This window comes from Megascapheus bottae, chromosome 27, assembly GCF_031878675.1.
Source record: "Megascapheus bottae isolate mThoBot1 chromosome 27, mThoBot2.hap1, whole genome shotgun sequence".
Classification (NCBI taxonomy): domain Eukaryota; kingdom Metazoa; phylum Chordata; class Mammalia; order Rodentia; family Geomyidae; genus Megascapheus; species Megascapheus bottae.
The window spans coordinates 15,718,129-15,735,647 of NC_143535.1; the positions used below are offsets into that span (position 1 = coordinate 15,718,129).

A 17,519-nucleotide genomic window follows, 5' to 3' on the forward strand; every position below is an offset into this window, starting at 1 on the left:
CTTATAGGGCTCACTGGAAACCTGGCTCATCCTGTGTCAGCTGAGAGTTTGTGAGTGACTCTTCCGTGAGTGGAATGACTTGAAACAGTTGTATGGAAGGAAGCAGGCAACTGGGGAGAGAGAAGTGTACTCACTATACTGTACCTATTGTCAGAGAAGGCGGGAGTGGCATTAGGTTGGATAAGGAGCCTGTACCTAGACACCCTCATCCATGGGGAATTCTGAACACAAACAATTCCCCTCTATGTCTTGGGCCAATGGTGAGTTTTGTCACATGTCCTGTCCTGCCAGGGGCTCTGCGGGGAATTGCTGATACGTCAGCTAGTAAACTGTGGGTTGGAGAGACAGCAGGTAGCCTGGCATTACACTCTTGGTTGCTTCGAATCCATTTGGAGATTTTTCTCTAGAAAGACATTTGTCATGATTTCATAGGAAGCAGGAAGAAAAATCAGGTGGGCACATTTCACAATTACTGTTTATGCTTAAGTTTGCCCCTCTTTCCACTCGTTCAATTCATAGGCCAAAGTCACCAGCCAGTTGTATCTTAAGTGCTTGTATTTTATCACTTCCTTCTTCTTAAGTAGCATTTGGAACTTTATAATCTAGGTGAGTATGGAGATGTCAGTATTGTTGGTGTGTAGACACTGCATGGGTTGAGTTGTAGGGTGTATTTGCAATCCATAGATGCTCAAAGGGCAGGAATCTAGGTCCCCTCTGGCCTAGCAGAATTTGTGGCATAGGATTTGTAGTAGGAGATGCTATTAGAGCTGGACACAGGGCCTGCCACCTCTAATCCTAGGTATCCAGGAGCTGAAAGTCAGGTAGCTAAAGATTTGAAGCCAACACAGACATAAAGTTACCAAAGAAAAAACATTTCAACCAGCAGGCTGAGTATATATCTGCATATAACTGTAATCTCACCTATGCAAGAAGGTATAAGGAGGAAGATCATGGTTTGAGGCTTTCTCTGGAAAAAATTATGAGATCTTGCCCCCCAAATAACTAAAGTAAAATAAAAAGGGCCTGACGCGTGGCCTAAGTGGTAGAACTCTTGCCTAAGAAGTATGGGTTTCAGAGAGAGAGAAAGAGTTAAATAAACGTTGACATGATTTCCATTGGTAAAATAAATGACCTTCATGTTCTCAGTTGACTTTGGACAGAGAATTCTTTCATTTTTTTATCCTTTTGCTTTAACTTTTGGATCCAATGCTGCTTGAAGACATTCTTGCCAGCTCTTGTCTGGTTTATTTTACCAAACACAATTTGGCAGGACTGATGACAATTATAAAGCTATTTATTTAATAAACTTCTCTCTGTCTCTGTCTCTCTGTCTCTGTTTGTGTGTCTCCCCCTCCCCTCTCTCTCTCAGTACTACTTGGGCTTTAAACTCAAAGCCTTGCACTGTTTTGATACCTGGGCTGTATCATTTGAGTCATGCCCTCAACTCTGTTTGCCCTTTAGCTAATTTTCAGATAGGGTCTCAAACTGTCCCTTGGTTTGGCCTCAGACAGCAATTCTATCTATGCCTCCTGCGTATCTGGGTTAACTGGGGTCCACTACCTGCGATTTTCCTCCTTTTATAGCAAATATTTATTAAACACTTACTTCTTTCTAGGGGCCATCATAGTTTCATGGATTAAAAAAAAGTTGGGCAAGACACACTTGACTCAAGGGATCTGTAGTGCAAAAAGTAAATGAACACCCAAAAGAATAGTTGTACTGAACTGTCAAGCACTTTGTGTGGACACACATATAAAGTATCCTGAAAATAGAGAACTGAGATACCTAAGTCAGATTAACTTCTGAAAATGAACAGTGCATGAGGTTTTACCATGGTTTATAGGAGGTGTGTAACCAGGAACATACTCACAAATGTAAAAAAAAAAAACAACTAGGAGGGACAGAAACAGTACAGTCATAGAGAGAGAGGAGGGAGGAAGACAGACAGGCAGACAGAGAGACAGAGGCAGGCAGACAGACAGACACAGAGAGAAACAGAGAGAGAGAGAGAGAGAGAGAGAGAGAGAGAGAGAGAGAGAGAGAGAGAGAGAGAGAGAGAGAGAGAGAGAGAGAGAGACAGACAGACAGACAGACAGACAGACAGACAGACAGAAAGAGAGGGGGGTACAGATGGGAAAAGAGATTACTCATGTAATAACTGTGTGTGGGCAGCAGTTACTAAGGAAATCACCTATGCTTCTTTGTTTGCAAGGCTGTTTGGCAGGATAGCTGAGGAAATGTGTGTGATGATGCCTGGCTCAAAGACACTCAAAAACCAGTCGATACTGGCAGTGCTCATAGAAGTAAGACAACTGTGTCTTATAGAAAGTTCTAGTCAATGGACATTTCACGGTATCTGCTGCCTGGTACAGGGTAAGCCTATCAGGAAACACATTAGCTTAGTAGAGAATATAGGCATGGAAATGATCCTTTAAACTATAGAAAAAGGGAGAGAGTAGTGGAGAAAAGGGTGTGTTTATGGGTTGAGATCATTTGAAAAGGGTTTCAAAGAATGAATAGGAGTTTTCAATATGGACAAGGAGCAGGAGAGAAGGGAAGGACATAATAGGTGAAGGAATTAATCAGCATGGAATTGGGAAAGGAGGGAAGAGAAAAGAGGAATGGCAACCATTGAGGATAAAAGCCTGTCAGCAATGGAATAACATTTTTAAACAAATTACCCTGCAGTAAGGAGCCACTGGGTACATATTTCTATTATCAAGCTCATCCAACTGTAAGCTCCCAACATTTTTCTTCCCTGCAGGATTGTGAGCTCCTAAAACAAATTGATGTCTCCCGTTTTCTTTTTTTCCCTTACCCCTGGTGCCTAGCATATATTATGTACTCAATATCTGTTGAATGATGAAACAATTAAAATCAATCCCAGGAGGAATCCTAGCCTGCATCTCTTTACTTTTCTTTTTTCTTTAAACATATTCGATGAGCATCAATTAGTTGTAAAGGTGGATTTCATTTGGACATATCCCAAGATGATTGATTACAGTGCACTTTGGTTAGAGTCCTTCCATCCATGACTTCCATCCCTCACTTCTCTCCTTCCTTCCCAAACCAATCTCAACCAACTTTGTTGTTCCAGTTTTCACATGTGTACATAAAGTATGTTGAACATCCTCACCCTCCACCTCTACCTTTCTCTACTCCCCACCCGAGTACCTGTATCCTATGCATCTCTACATTCCTATCATTCATCGCTCTCTTGTTCTCTCTCTGTCTATCTATAGCTATAACTATAGCTAGAGCTACAGCGATATGTTTGTATATAGTGGATGGTAATTGTGCAAAGTACTTTTTGCTGTTACTTCACACATGCATATATTTGGATCGGATATTCGGATCCGATTGCCCCTCTTGTTTATTTGTAATTTTCCTCCAGTTCCCGGAATCCTATAATAGTCTACTGCTTTCAGTGAGTTGCATGTTGCCATCTTTATGCACAGATGGCATGGCTTTCAGCCTTCTTTACCCTCTAACATTCACTACCACACTCAGTTACCTCAAAGAGTCCCACAATCACAAACATGTTGTGAGCATGTGCTGTGTGCTTTATTTGCCTAAGAAAGCCTCAAGTATGTGTTCAGACAATGCTCCATCTGCTCTAATGCATTGTGCTTCCAGGAGCACCTACCTCATAGATGAGCTGTGAAGATGAAATGAGGAAATACCCTTCCAATAGTGTCTGGCACGTAAGGTGTATATGGGTGCATTTTAAAGGGGCACCTAATAAAGGCCAGTGATGGCCTCAGGGTCTGAAGACTAAGTAGGTAGGATGTCTGCTTTTTCCTAAAGAGAGTGGATTCTCGGTGCTAATAGGTATTCTGGTGAACCATCCTTGCTTTCTAAGCAGCAAGTTCAACCCCACTTTCCTAGATGTTGGGTGAAAAGCTGTCAGGCTACCCTATGGTTGCTGAGAGGCTGGGGTGGAGACTGCACCTGGGTTCTCCCAAGAGAGTAAAGTCTCAAAGCCTGTCCTATGGTATCTCCACCCCAGTCTATATACCCTGGAAAACTACCCTCATTGAGGCCTCCAGATTCTATTTCCTAACAGAGCCATTGCAGTTACTGTTAATGCCTGAACTGCCCCTCTCAGCAGAAATATCCTCTATCTGTAATAAAATGGTACTGAGAACAGGATCTCAGTACCTGTCAATTAGTCTTACCTATGACCTTATAGGCATGTGGTTACCTGAGGAAAATGGCCAGCCTCCTCCAAGCAGCTAAACCTCCCCTCATCTCTTTTTCTCTTGATTCCTTCCAGTGACTAACCCTGGGCATGTGACTCCAGAATGCCAGGCACACATAGGTCCTCAAGGCCACTGAAGTGACCCAGCTTCAGAAGGACAAACTACATGTTTCCTCTCATATGTGGACCAAAAAAATATAAACACATATGTACATATACATACACACAAATATACATCTCTGGTTGTTTTTCTAACTTGAACCATGTGACAAGCTCTCAGGAATCTGGTCCAGCCTGAGAAAAGTTTGTATGATAGCTGTTTGCACAGCTGCTGCCAGGCCAGGCAAGTCTCAGTGTCCCTGATGCGTGATCATAACCCATGGTAAACACAGCTCCTTTCCTTGAAAGCAAAGCCTTCTCTTAGCTAAGCTCTGGGGCTGAGTGTGTGTTGGAGCCTCTGGAGAGACCAGGTAGCCCCAGAAGGTGAGTGCAAACACACCTGCACTCCCCACTGAGAACAGTTTCTTAGTAGCAGTAGCTGGGCTCACAGGCAAGTCAGTCTCTTGGGTTGTAGCTGATGGGAGAATCTTAATTCTTCCCCATGTTTCTTCTTCCAGGATAAAATCCCCTCTCTGAACCAGAGGGATAGAAGGAATGCCTCTTACTAGGATGCCTGGAAGATGCAGGCTGTGTGATGGTTGCACCTGCTTTCCTTCTCCCTCCACCCATCCCCACCCAGGAAAGCAGCAGAGCTAGGAGAGGCTTGAACCCTTTTTGTCAGGCATGAATGTATTCTCCCTGTGGTGGCCTTCAACATCATGATTGCATCCAAGTGGGCAGTTCTTGGAGACTTTGATGGTGTAACATCCGGGGAGGGAGGCAGGAGTGTGTGTTTTCCAGCAACCTGGGCAACTGGAGCCCCATTTGGCTTTGAGATGCATTTACTGTTTTATTTCACACATGTGGCACAGAGGCATTGAGATGGATGGAGCCATAGAGATGATGTATTCCAACATCTTTACTCTAAATGGAGACAAGGGAGAGCTAGACAGGGCCTGGGGTGGATAAAAATCATGTCATTGGGTAGAAAGTAACTCCCAGTCCATCACTCATTCCAACACAGTGTTGTTCCTCAAATGAAAATGAATATCTCTTGTGATTGACAGACACGTTTTGATCCTCGTGAAGGGTCTATGAATTCTTCAGCCAGAAAACCCTAGGAGGCCGTGTTTTTCTATAGAGGACGTCGCTTTGCCTTCAATTTGTTATGTGGGTGAAGATCTACCCAGGAATAGTGTCTCTTCTCTCCAAAGCGTTCCTCTTCCCACTCCACCAAGTACCGTGGTTTGAACTCAAAGCCTTATGCATGCGTGGCATTCTTGCTTAGCTTCCCTGCTTGGTTTGTGCTCTACCATTTGAGTCACCCATCTAGCCTAGAGTTTTGCTGGTTATTTTTGGAGATTGGAGTTTGTGGATTTTCTGCCTGGACTGGCAAAAAAGAACCACACTCATCTGGATCTAGGCCTTTTGAGTAGCTAGGATTCTAGCTGTAAGCAACTTGCTCACCTGACTACTTGCTATAGTTCTTGATGCCACAGAAAACCAGGAATCAAAGGGACCAGAAATCCCAGGGGTATATGCAGATTCTACCATTTCTTTATTTATTTGGCCACGTGAGTTTACTTCCCTGACCTCAGTCTCTTTTCTGGAGAGCAATATCTATTAGACTCTTATTCTCTTATATTAGTCAACAATGGTCACGTACTTAGCAAAAGACAGCTGGGCTGTTTTTACATACTGTTTTACTTTATTCTTATTTCTTTAAAAGATTTTTAATGATCTGATACTATTATGAGCTCCATTTTATTGAAGAGAGTCAAAGGTTTTGAATAAGGTCTTCCAAGCTAGCTTTTACTCTTGCTCTGAGGCTGTATGGCTAGGATGGGAGAGTCCTGAGCTAATGACAAGGCTCAGTATCTGAGTGGCTCACAGCTGTCAGACAAATGTTGTACACTGTGTGTGATCTAGCTCTCTCCTGGATATGGGAAGGAGCATTAGTCCTAGAGTGCAAGGGCAAAGAAGGAGGGTTCCAGGGGTAGGCAGAGGCTCTGACCCAATGGATTAATGACCATTGTCCAGCTGCAGATTCGCATAATATTTGATGTTGATATTTCAGATATTCCAGACACAAAACATTTTTTGCAGAGTCCTGGAGGCGTTGACTAGTTCAGAAAAGTCTGAGCTCCTACAATAGTGAGTCTACTCCAGCAGACATTGTCTGGGTGGTGAAGAGAGTTAGCTCACTGTCCAGCCTCAAAGTGGTACATAGGCTAGGTTAACAGGAAGTCAGGAGCCTACAGCAATGGAGAATCATAGGAGTTTTTTTTTTTTTAATAGGGTGAAATATCATGAGATTTGAGTTTCAGAAAGATTACACTTCCTACTTTACCAGCAGTGAGAGCCACAATCCAGCCACAGAACGTTATCAAATTGCAGCTGAGGATGAAGCCAAAATAACACCCACGGTAGTTAATACTGTTCTCAACCCTCCACCATGATTTATTATTATTTTTTTTTAACTTTAAACTACCTGACATTCTTGTACCACTTTCTGATTGTATCACAAACCCAAAGCCTAGTCTGAGTGCCATTTGTAGAACCTGGGGCTGGGATGGGACAGAGTGAGAACACAGGTGGTGGATAATCACATTTTCACTACACTTCCCTTCCTGTTGTACTGACCCGCAGGCAAGGGCAGCTCCTACCTGGGCTCCCATCCATCCTGCCAGGGACCATTCTGTTAGCCTACTTGCAGAGGTGCATAGGCACCTCTGCTTAATTGAATTCTCATCTTTTTTCAAAAATATATTTTTGTGCTCTTGCCTGGAGGCATTCTGGTAATGGGCGCATTTTTAATAAAGCCAATAAATAAATAGCAGTATTTTTTTTCTCCCCAGAAAATCCAGAGGGACGGTAGTTCTAGATGCAGCTTAGAAACAGTGATGCCAGCCATGAAACTAGGACTCATTCCCTGCCCCCATCCCTCTGCACTGAGAATAATTGTAATGGAGATTCTCAGGACAGAAGAGTGAACCTGTCAAGCAAGCTTCAGCTCAGGAGAGGTCTTACCCCAGACATCTGTAGATTTACATACTGGCTGCTACCCCCCTCTAGTGTTGGTTTCAATAGGTATTTGCTTCAGGGAGACAAAATCCTATATATTTGGGTGGTAAATTTATGATTAGTTTCTGCAGTCCATTCTCTGTATTTAAAGCACACAGAAAGGAGATCAATGATTTCTCTTCTCTTCTCTTCTCTTCTCTTCTCTTCTCTTCTCTTCTCTTCTCTTCTCTTCTCTTCTCTTCTCTTCTCTTCTCTTCTCTCCTCTCCTCTCCTCTCCTCTCTTCTCCTCTCCTCCCCTCCTCTTCTCTTTTCTTTCTCTTTTTTCTCTTCTTTTTTCTTTCAATATTTTCTTCCCCTTCCCTCTCCCTCCCTTCATTCCATTTTTTTCTTTCATGCCAGGAGTGGGGTTTGAACTCAGATCTTCATACTCTTGTTTAGCTTTTTCCCTTGAAGGCTGGTGCTCCACCACTTGAACCATGCCTCCACTTTCAGCTTTATTGCTGGTCAATTTGTGTTAATAATTCCTCAGTTTTGTCTGCTTTGTCTACCTTTCAATCTTGATCCCCAGACTGTATCCTCCCAAGTAGCTAGGATTATAGGCAAGAGCTATTTGTACCCAGCTGATAATTTTGTATTCTTCAGAAACACCACCATATAATTATGAAGCTGTTCCTGATTACTGCCTTGTACCCAAGGTCTTGACTCATTCCCAAACTATGTCCCTGGGGCTACACTGCCTTCCTCTTATCCCTGTACTGTGACCATCAGTCTCACTACAATACTAGTTGCCACTCTTTTTTTTTACAGGATGTCCCCTTCTACTTCACCATTTCCTCATGTCCACATCCAGCTTCCTTTTCCCTTTTCCACATATCACAAATAAGTTCTCCTTGTCTTCAAATTCTGTAGCACTCTGGACCAAGATCTTGTATTTACAACATGTCTCCTGTGATTTTACTTAACTTTGAATGGCTGCATGTATCTCTGGGTGGGAGACTGATGGGTGCTTGATTATAGGAGGTCTCAGCCTTGCCTATCCTACTGAGTGAATGCTGTGTAGCAAACTGCACTTTAATCCCTCACCAGAGAGCAGCTTAGGTACACAGAGGCCTGTCTTTCTGCTGCCTCCCCAAATTGCTGTCCTCTGTCATCCCAATTCAGACCTTCTTTGCCAACTAATTTTCCAGAAACATCATCAGCATGGCTAAACCAAGCCTTGTCTTAAAGGATTTCAGATTATTCCCATTGTAGTTAGAGTTGTGGTGAGCATGCAGCTTTAATGATGGCAAACATGGTTGTCTTTACAGCCTTGTCCTACAATAATAGATTGTATATGCTGTGTCCAACCACATTAATTTAGAGAAAAGGAGAGGATGACAAACAGAAAAGTCATCATCGGAGAGAACTCTTCAGGCCTGACACTTCCTTAAATAGCTTGGATTTGTGTGTATACAGATATATGAATTCACAGTTAGATCTGTCAGCAAAAGCAGCCTTCCCTGCCTGCATTTTAGGACCATCAAGAAACTCAGCTTCTGTACTAGATAGGTTATCACTATCCTTCCCGAACTCAGGAAGTTTACCCGTTTGTACTAAATAAAATAGGTAATTCAAAGTTACAAAAACAACACGCTGGAGCTGACATGTGGCTCAGTGGTAGACCAGTTGACCATTTGCCTATCATGCACAATGCCCTAGACTTTCAGGCACTGAGTAAAGAAAATGATACATTGAAATAGTGTGTGTGTGTGTGTGTGTGTGTGTGTGTGTGTGTGTTTAGTGTGTGTTTATCAGGATGCTTTGCTCTGCTTGATTCTTTGGCTGTCCCTCAACCACTTGAATAAGTTTGACTTCTCTCTGGTTATGCAGAAGATCGAGTCTGTCTGACTTTTCTTTTTGTGCGAGCTTCAGATGGTTATCTTCAAGATTGCAGAAACCTGTGTTGCTTGGATTACAAAAGAGTAAGCCACCTTGCAAAAGCTCTTTTTCTTGGTAAGACAGGGAGCAGCTCTTCCAGAATTCCCCATTCCTGTCTCTGCAAATATTGAAAGCCTTGGCTATAGATCTTTTAGGACTTTTTCTTTAACATCTGCTCTACCTCATTCCTTCCATTGTGTTCTCTGGTTCACTTTAATCCCCTTTAATTCCATCTTGCCAGACATAACCATGTTCTTATGAACATTTCTCCCAGAGAACAGAAGTTATGCGAGGTTTCATTGCTTGCAGAACAAGAGAACTCAATCCCACAGAAAGCTGTGAGGCTGATGGGGAAGTGATTTATAATCCTAAGTGCAGTTTCTTTCACTGTTGGTTCCAGTTTTCTGCATCACAAATCATTTTGCATATTCACATTACTTTGATGAGATTTAAAACAGGTGAAACTGCCTATAGAACAGCTGCCTCAGCCCACTGAAAGTGGTAATCTGAGACCTGGAGTGCATGAACCCTGTTCCTGATAAGCTTCAGAGCAAGTAAAATTGTCACTAAAGCAAAATTGACTTGTAAGGATGAGCAAGAGTCTAGTCACTGCATCTAACCACAAAGAAAAGTGAAGCAGTGGCAGCCAAGGGAATCTTCTTTAAAAATGTATTCAACAGAACAACAGGAAAGAAATTGCCATCTCACGTGTGCGTCATGACCCAGCTTGGACATGCCAAAAATGCAGACCGTATTCTACTGTTATATAACATGGAAAGCTGGAGCTGATATTTGGGAGGGCCTGGCAAGAGGCAGGGTAAGGGCCTGCCAATATGGCAGAGACTGGCAAGAGGCAAGGGAAAGGCCTGCTCTTAAATGAAAGAGGGAGGAGAGAAGATGATACATTGTTGACAGAGGGAAAGCAAAGTCTCCTTTGACCAACTGGAGGAGGTATAGGGCCTTCACAAGAATATCTAGCTTGCATATCCATATTTCTTGCTGCACGATTTACCAAAGCCAAGATATGGAAATAACCCAGATACCTTTCAATGGATGAATGGGTCAAGAAAATGTCATACACACACACACATACACACACACACACAATGAAATTTTACTCATCCATCAGAAAGAATAATATTATGCCATCTTCAGGAAAACAGATAGGCCTGGAAATCTTTATATTACATGAAACAAGTCAGGCACAAAGGGCACACAGGCACATGCTTTCTCTCAAATGTGAAAGTTATTTTTTATAAGTAAAGGAAGGGGTGACACTTTTCAAAAAGTAATATATTCATCAGAGTTTGGCCTAGTAGTAAGAGTGCTTGCCAAACATGCATAAAGACCTGAGTTTGATTCCCCGGTACCACAAACATAGAAAAATAAAAGCTGGAAGTGATACTATAATTCAAGTGGTGGAGCTCTAGCCTTGAGAAAAAAGCCTAAGGAGAGTGCTAAGGCCCTGAATTCAAGCCTCAGGATTGGCAAAACAAGGAATAAATATACTCATTACCTGATTTATTAAATGGTTACCACTCTGTATATTTCCTTAATAATGACATCCCCTTAATAATAACAATAAAATTGTAATTTTAAAAAACAAAAAAGTGAAAATTGGATCTAATGTATAAACACATCTGAAAATATACAGATTTATGTGCACATAGACATGAACATATTAACTAAGGTGTGGTATACACGGGGGAGATTTGCAAATGGAATAACTTCTTTCAATAAATAACTGATAATTTAATAAAACAAATGGCAGGAAACTGCCATTGCTGTCAAAGGTGGTCAAAGGGAGGAGACAAAGAGAATAAAGAGAGGAAGGGTGGGCAAATGCAGTCATAATATTCAATATACCTATGTGAAAATGGAACTAGATAACTTGAGGGAAAATGGTTAGAGTTTGGAGAGATAGAGAACTATTGAAGTGGTGATACTGACCAAGATGCACTGTATTTTTAAACTTATATATTTAGTGGAAATCCCCTTGTACAACTTATAGAAGAAAATTTAAAACAATTTTTTTTAAAGTGAAAGTTTATATGAGTAGAAGAAACAAACACCAGGAAACCCTGGGACAACTGCTTTGGAGCCAGCCTAGCTGACATCAGACCCCAATATGTCACTCCTCATCATTTTGACTCACAAAATGTAATTTCTAAGAATTTTTTTTCCATTTAAAAAATGTCCTAAAGACTCTCTCTCTCTCTCTCTCTCTCTCTCTCTCTCTCTCTCTCTCTCTCTCTCTCTCTCACACACACACACACACACACACACACACACACACACACACACACACACACACACCCTGCTAGAACTGAGAACTTAGGTTGTTTCTGATCTAATATTCATATGCAATTCTGCAATTCTGGCTCCTGCTTTTGTCCCTAAATTACCATTTTCTGAGCACTTAGAATATGCCAGAGGCCACATACATCATATATTATTTCATCACAATCATATCTGACAGGTAGAAATGCCCTCCATCTGTCTCACCAATGAGTAAACTAAGGATTAAAGCAATTGTCACCTCCTTAGAACCATACAATCCGAAAGAAGCAAAACCATGATTCAAACACAAGCTGCCAAACTAAAAGGCTTTATGCCTCCTCCCACATACCCCAACTTCCTCCTGCCCAATTTTCAATATAAAAATATGAAATTTATTTCAAAGCCATTAAAAGCAAGAGAATATGATAGAGAAAAAGCCTTCTGCTTAACAAGTATCTCTCTCTGGCTTGTATATAAAGAGCAAAATGGTGTTGCAGAAATGGAGGGAGAGGAGTAGTTATGTGCTCTGCACTGCTAGAAACCATATTTAAACAAAGAAGGGAGTGCATGCAAAGTAGTATCTGTTGGATTGGCCCTTCTGCAGCTCAGGCCAGGGGCTATCTTCTTCGCAATACCGCAGTTTAGTAAGGGAACCAGTGTTAGATATGACCACTTTTCACGACTCACGCTGCCCCTGTCTGTAGTTAGGAGAGAATGGGGACAGAGAGTTCTGGGATACTAAAGCCCTCTGCATAAGAAATGAACCTGGACTCTTAACCCTCTTTAAAAAAAAAGTTCATTATTTCTTTTTTCTTTTTGTTCACCTATGGTTAATCTCATGTTGTTAGTATCTAACTTGCTTCCTAGTATATTAAATATACTTATATTTGTTTATTTGAAATAGGGAAGGAAAGGGGAGAAACAAAATAATTGGGAGAAAGTGGAGGGAGGAAAAAATGGGAAAAAAAAACCATGGGAAGGGGTATCAACGTTCAAGAAGTAATATACTACCTAATGAACATAACTGTGACTCCTCTATCCATCACCCCGACAATAAAATACAATTATACAAAAAGAATAAAATCACTGATTTGCTTATTTTATACTGATATTGAGACTTGAACTTAGGGCTTTTCATTATTTACCTCCTGGCTTTTTCTCTTAAGATCCGTGCTCTACCATGTGAGCCACATGTCTACTTCTGGTTTTTGGCTGGTTAATTGTAGATAAGTCTCTTAGACTTATCTACCTGGGCAGACTGATCACAGTTTGAACTGTGACCTTTAGATCTCAGCCTCTTAAATAGGTAGAACCTCAGGTGCCAGCCCTAAACCCTCTTTTGTGTCATTCCTGACTGTGCAACCACCTCCTTGGTAGGCAATGGAGAAGAAATCTGGGTGTGTAGGGGTGAACCTGGGCCATACTTTTCAGTTTATAAATGAAACGGTTGAGAATCAGAGAGCTAAAGAGAGTGACAGACAATGTCCCAGAAACAGATGGCCCAGGATCGCTAACTTGAAGGTGTGTCTTTTTTTTTTTTTTTCCTGACAGTCTTCTACAAGATCTACACTTGAAAGCTTTGTCCTGCTTCTTCTCCTGGTGCATGTGGAAAGATGGACAAAGGCATCATTTCATCTCACTGGAAGAGCACCTTCACAGTGGATGGAAGAGAGGCATTCTGTGAGAGAACTAGTGGTCTGAGTCTCCAGAAGCTTCTGCAGTCTGAGAGTCAAAAAGAAGCAACTATGAAAGCGGGAGAATAAGCCAGCAATTGAAACAATGAGGGAGCTCAAAGCTTAAGCAACCCAGCAAAAATAACACTGCAGAGTATTACATGTACTAGCATGTAGGCCAGGGACCACAGAAGCATTCACACACAGAGAAATTGCTGTGTATAGCAGAGTCCTAAAACTCTGACTATGCCTATACAGGAGGAAGAAAACTGACATCACAATGGCAACGCTGCTGATTGTGTGGAGGAGGGAGCAGAACTTGCTGAGGACTGGAACCCTCAGGGTAGCTTCAGAGAGAGGGTGAGCTGAGCAATGTCCCCTCAAAGATGTTATCCTTGTGGTTGTATTAGGCACCGAGAAACAAGCATCACTTGATCTCATGGAAACTGAGTGTTGCATGGAGATTGGGTGAGGGAGGATGGAGAGGGAGGGATAGAAGCAAGGTGGATCACTGGGTACTCGCTACTCATAGAGGAGAAATAATTTCCAGGATGCTGTCACACAATAGGGTGACTATAGAAAATGGCAGTATATTACATACTTCCAAAAATAAAAGCTAGAAGAAAGAGGTTTGAATATTTCCATCGAAAAGAAATGATTGCTGTTTGAAGAGATGGAAATACTTACCCTGACTGGGTTATTGAACAATAGACACAGGCCTCCAGGTACAATTTGATTGTGTCAGCTAAAACCTTTTAATTAAAGGAACAAAAAGGAAGACAGCTAGGCTCTGGTATCTCATGTCTGTCATCCTAGCTACTTAGGAGTCTGAGATCTGAGGATCAAGGTTTAAAGCCAGCCCAGGCACAAGGACCTGAGACTCTTATCTCCAATTAACCTGGAAAAAGGGAAGTGGGCTCAAGGGTAGCGTGGTAGCCTTGAGCTAACTCAGGGACAGTGTCCAGGTCAAGTTCAAGCCCCATGAACCACAAAAAATAAAGCTGTTTATTAAGTGTCCCTTTCAGTAATGTAATTCCTCCTGTGACAAGAAAGTAAGGTGGGTAGGTAGGATCATGGCCACAACATATACTCAGGGTAGGAAACTAAGCAAAACCTTTCATTTCTGCTTTCTGAATCCTTACATGAGAGCCCAAGGCCTCTTTGTCTCTCTCCTAGATGGTGATTCCTACCCCTTGCCTGTAATAGGAGGCCAGGTGGAACCTGAGTCAGGCTCTCAGGTGACAGATTAACCGAAATAACAGACCTCTGGGATCTTAGGGGGTGTCTCTTTCAGGAGACAGCTGCCACAGCCCAAGCCCACATGCACATGTAGGGTCACTGGGGGAACATTGAGGGTTTGAACCAAAGAGTGGAAGTAGATTTGCTTTCCCAATAATCCCCATCTTAATTAGTGTCATTTACATAGAGGGCCCTCTGCCACTTGATTCTGCTGGAGCCTCAATTGCAGTCCAGGGAGGCGTTGAGGCAGCCGTCTCCCTGCAGACTGAGTCTACCCTGCTGTGGGGAAGAAAAATGTAATTTTGTTCCTAAAACCTTGGGGGAGGTCGACTTAGGTCTCCCTGATGGAGAGCAAAACAAAAAGAGCAAAAGAGAAGACGGTCTCCAAGGTTCCTTCACTCTCTGTGCCTTGGCTCAGGGCCGTAATTACACAGATTAGAAAGCATGATTTTTTAAATCGTTTTTCCCCTCACTTTCCAGCACCCCTATTCACCTTCCTGATACATAATGCAGACAAGGGCACTCCCTGTCTCATGCCAGTCACAGCACAGCTGCTTTCCATATTGGAATTACGTGCTTTTTCCCATGGCTGAGGATGTCATTTTGGAATGCTGCAAAAGAGAATAGCAATCTAGAGCCTGGTGGGGTGTTTTAATTGGGGGGTTTGGGGATCAGGAGGTTTGAAATGAGCTCTCTACAAATAACATGATTTATTAATTTTGCTAAGTGGGAGCAAGACCCCCCTCTCCTTCTCACCAGCAGGTACTGTTCTGTGCGTTAAGATGCAATTCTTGCAGAAACTTTTGGTTGTGTCATCCTGGCTATTTCAGAAGCAAGGAAACTGAGTCACAGAGAGGGACTGACTCAGGACTCTGTAAAGCATTGGCTCCGGGACATGCAGGTTACCATGATGGAAGCTGGATTAAGATCCAGGTCTGACGCTAAGGGCTAATTCCTATCTCAAGGGGCTCAGTGGATCCCTGGGTATGACTCTGTGTTTTCCTCAAGACTGCTGATCACAACCCATGTTCTGTTTTTACTGCATTTCTGGCCAGCATGCCTGTTCTCTTGTTTTAATACCAACACCTTGGTGGTGGTGGGATCTTCTTCTCTGACCTACCTCGGCAGGAATCAGCATTCCAAAGCTTGCTGTTCCCCAGGGTATCAAAGCTTCACATTTCCAGGGAATGATGGCTGCTGAATCAAGCACAGGTTCCTTCCTCACTGGCACTACCTGTAGATAGCAAAGGGTGGCGATAGGAAAGGTTCAGTGGGCAGAACTTGACAAATTGCCCGGTTTACCCGCAGCTATGTGAGATCTGGTTTGCAGAGGAGAATGTTTATTCCACCAGTGCAAAACAAATGTAAAACAAATTGCAATCGAGAACCCACAAATTAACCCAGCTCGTATTATTAACGCTAATGATACGCCCCTCCCAAATAACTGTCGCCTTCTAGCAGAGACCTTTCTGTTTAATGAGTTAGGGCAAAGGGAAGTTTTTCATTTGTGAATTCAGGTACCTGCACTGACTTCCAGGGATTTGTGATTTGAGAGGGAGCTCGGTGTGGTACTGCTGTGGGTTTCCACTTCTGCTCTGGATGCGACTTTCAGTCAGGTGTAGGCATCTCTGTGTATAGGGGTAAGCCAAAAGGAGGGTGTGGGGGAGGCTCTTTCCCGTCTGATAATAGTAGGGCACCCTCTTCTCCCTCTGTTCCCCATCCTCATGATTCCTGGGAGAAGGTAGCATTTGAGTTCACATCTGTTTACCCACCTCTCTCCTCTACCTCATATAATTTTCCAGGGACCACTTGAGCACTGTCTGTCTACCTTGTCAAAGAAGAGATCTGAAACCATATAATTATGACATTCTGGGGGTAATTTTAACTATAAGTCATTATTCTAAAACAACCGATGCAATCCCCATTTGCCTGCACAAAGAGATGATTCTCACTAGCCTGAACTCACTGTCAAACATGCCAGGAGAAATAAAAAGGTGCTAATGCAATATAGCCCAGAAATAGAAAATAAGATTAGAGGCGATGCTTGAGATTTCAGGCTGCAGGGGCCTGGAGGGAGGGGTGGAGTTGGAAAAAAGGGGGAGCTGATAGCACAGGGTTTAGTTACCAGCGGAACTGTCAGACAAGAATCCTCTGAGGTCATGAATAGCGGAACCTTCATTAAAGCAAGTGGATAAAATTAAAGGGTGTTTGGATGAGGATTTAATTTTTTTCCTGGAGGTTTTCAGTCTCTGAAGGGCATTTGGGGCTGGCTCTGAGGCCGAGCCAGCAGGCCCTGGAATGGAGGATTGAGATATTGAAGTCATTGCAGGGAAGCCTATGGAGAGGACTGGCAGCATGGAGCTGAGCGGCTTTGAGAACAATAAACTGAGGCCCCCTGACCTGAAGCTGCCTCCTTTGAGACAGATTGGAAGCTGCCTTGCAGTCATAGTCCAGCTGGCAGAGGATTGGGGCAGACCAGGATGTCTTTGGACACTGAGAGAGGTCTGCAGGAGGAGCATGTTCCTGTTGGTACCAGCACAAACAGGGAAACAGGCGTGGCTTCTGGCAAAGCCAGAAAAAAGCAGGCAATCATTAATCATCTTTGGTGATGTCTTATTGCCACTTTAGGGTGTTAGTGTGTGTGTGAGAGTGTGTGTGTTGTGTGTTTGTGTGTGTATGTGTGTGTGGTTGTTGTATCAGAAGTTTGAACTCAGAGCACTGTGTTTGCTCAGCTTTCTGGCTCACAGGTGACACCCTACCTTCACTTTACTCTGTGCTATTTAATTGAAAATGGGTCTCCCAGACTTTTCTGCCTGTAGTTGGTTTAGAACTGTGATCCCACTGGATTTTCAGCCTCCTGAGTAGCTAGGATTCCAGGTAGGTGTGAGCCTCTGCTACCTAGCTAAGGAGCTTTCTTGTCCCCAGGTATGCTTTGTGTGAGCTGGGGTTGTTACAGGAGTGCAATATATAAATTCCTTCTTTTTTTTTTTGTGAAAGTGATTAGAGGACAAAGTGCTGAACAGGCCTTCCAGAAACGTGTAGAGTTTGTGAATGTTTTAGAAGCAATTATGGATTATCAAACCCAT

The 17,519-nt window shown here is 42.8% G+C and overlaps 1 long non-coding RNA gene across 2 annotated transcripts in view; it reads right to left on the reverse strand.

The window, feature by feature from the left end:
• LOC150045708 (uncharacterized) overlaps nucleotides 1-17,519 on the reverse strand; it is a 61,214-nt gene that overhangs the window by 33,042 nt on the left and 10,653 nt on the right. The window contains exons 1-2 of one of the 2 annotated variants that reach the window (XR_016532826.1): nucleotides 15,955-16,040; nucleotides 15,554-15,667 (exon numbers count right to left, since the gene is read on the reverse strand). This is a non-coding gene — a long non-coding RNA (uncharacterized LOC150045708). Of the gene's footprint in view, nucleotides 1-15,553; nucleotides 15,668-15,954; nucleotides 16,041-17,519 lie in introns of those variants that run through there. The other variant, XR_016532827.1, reaches the window with a different exon arrangement.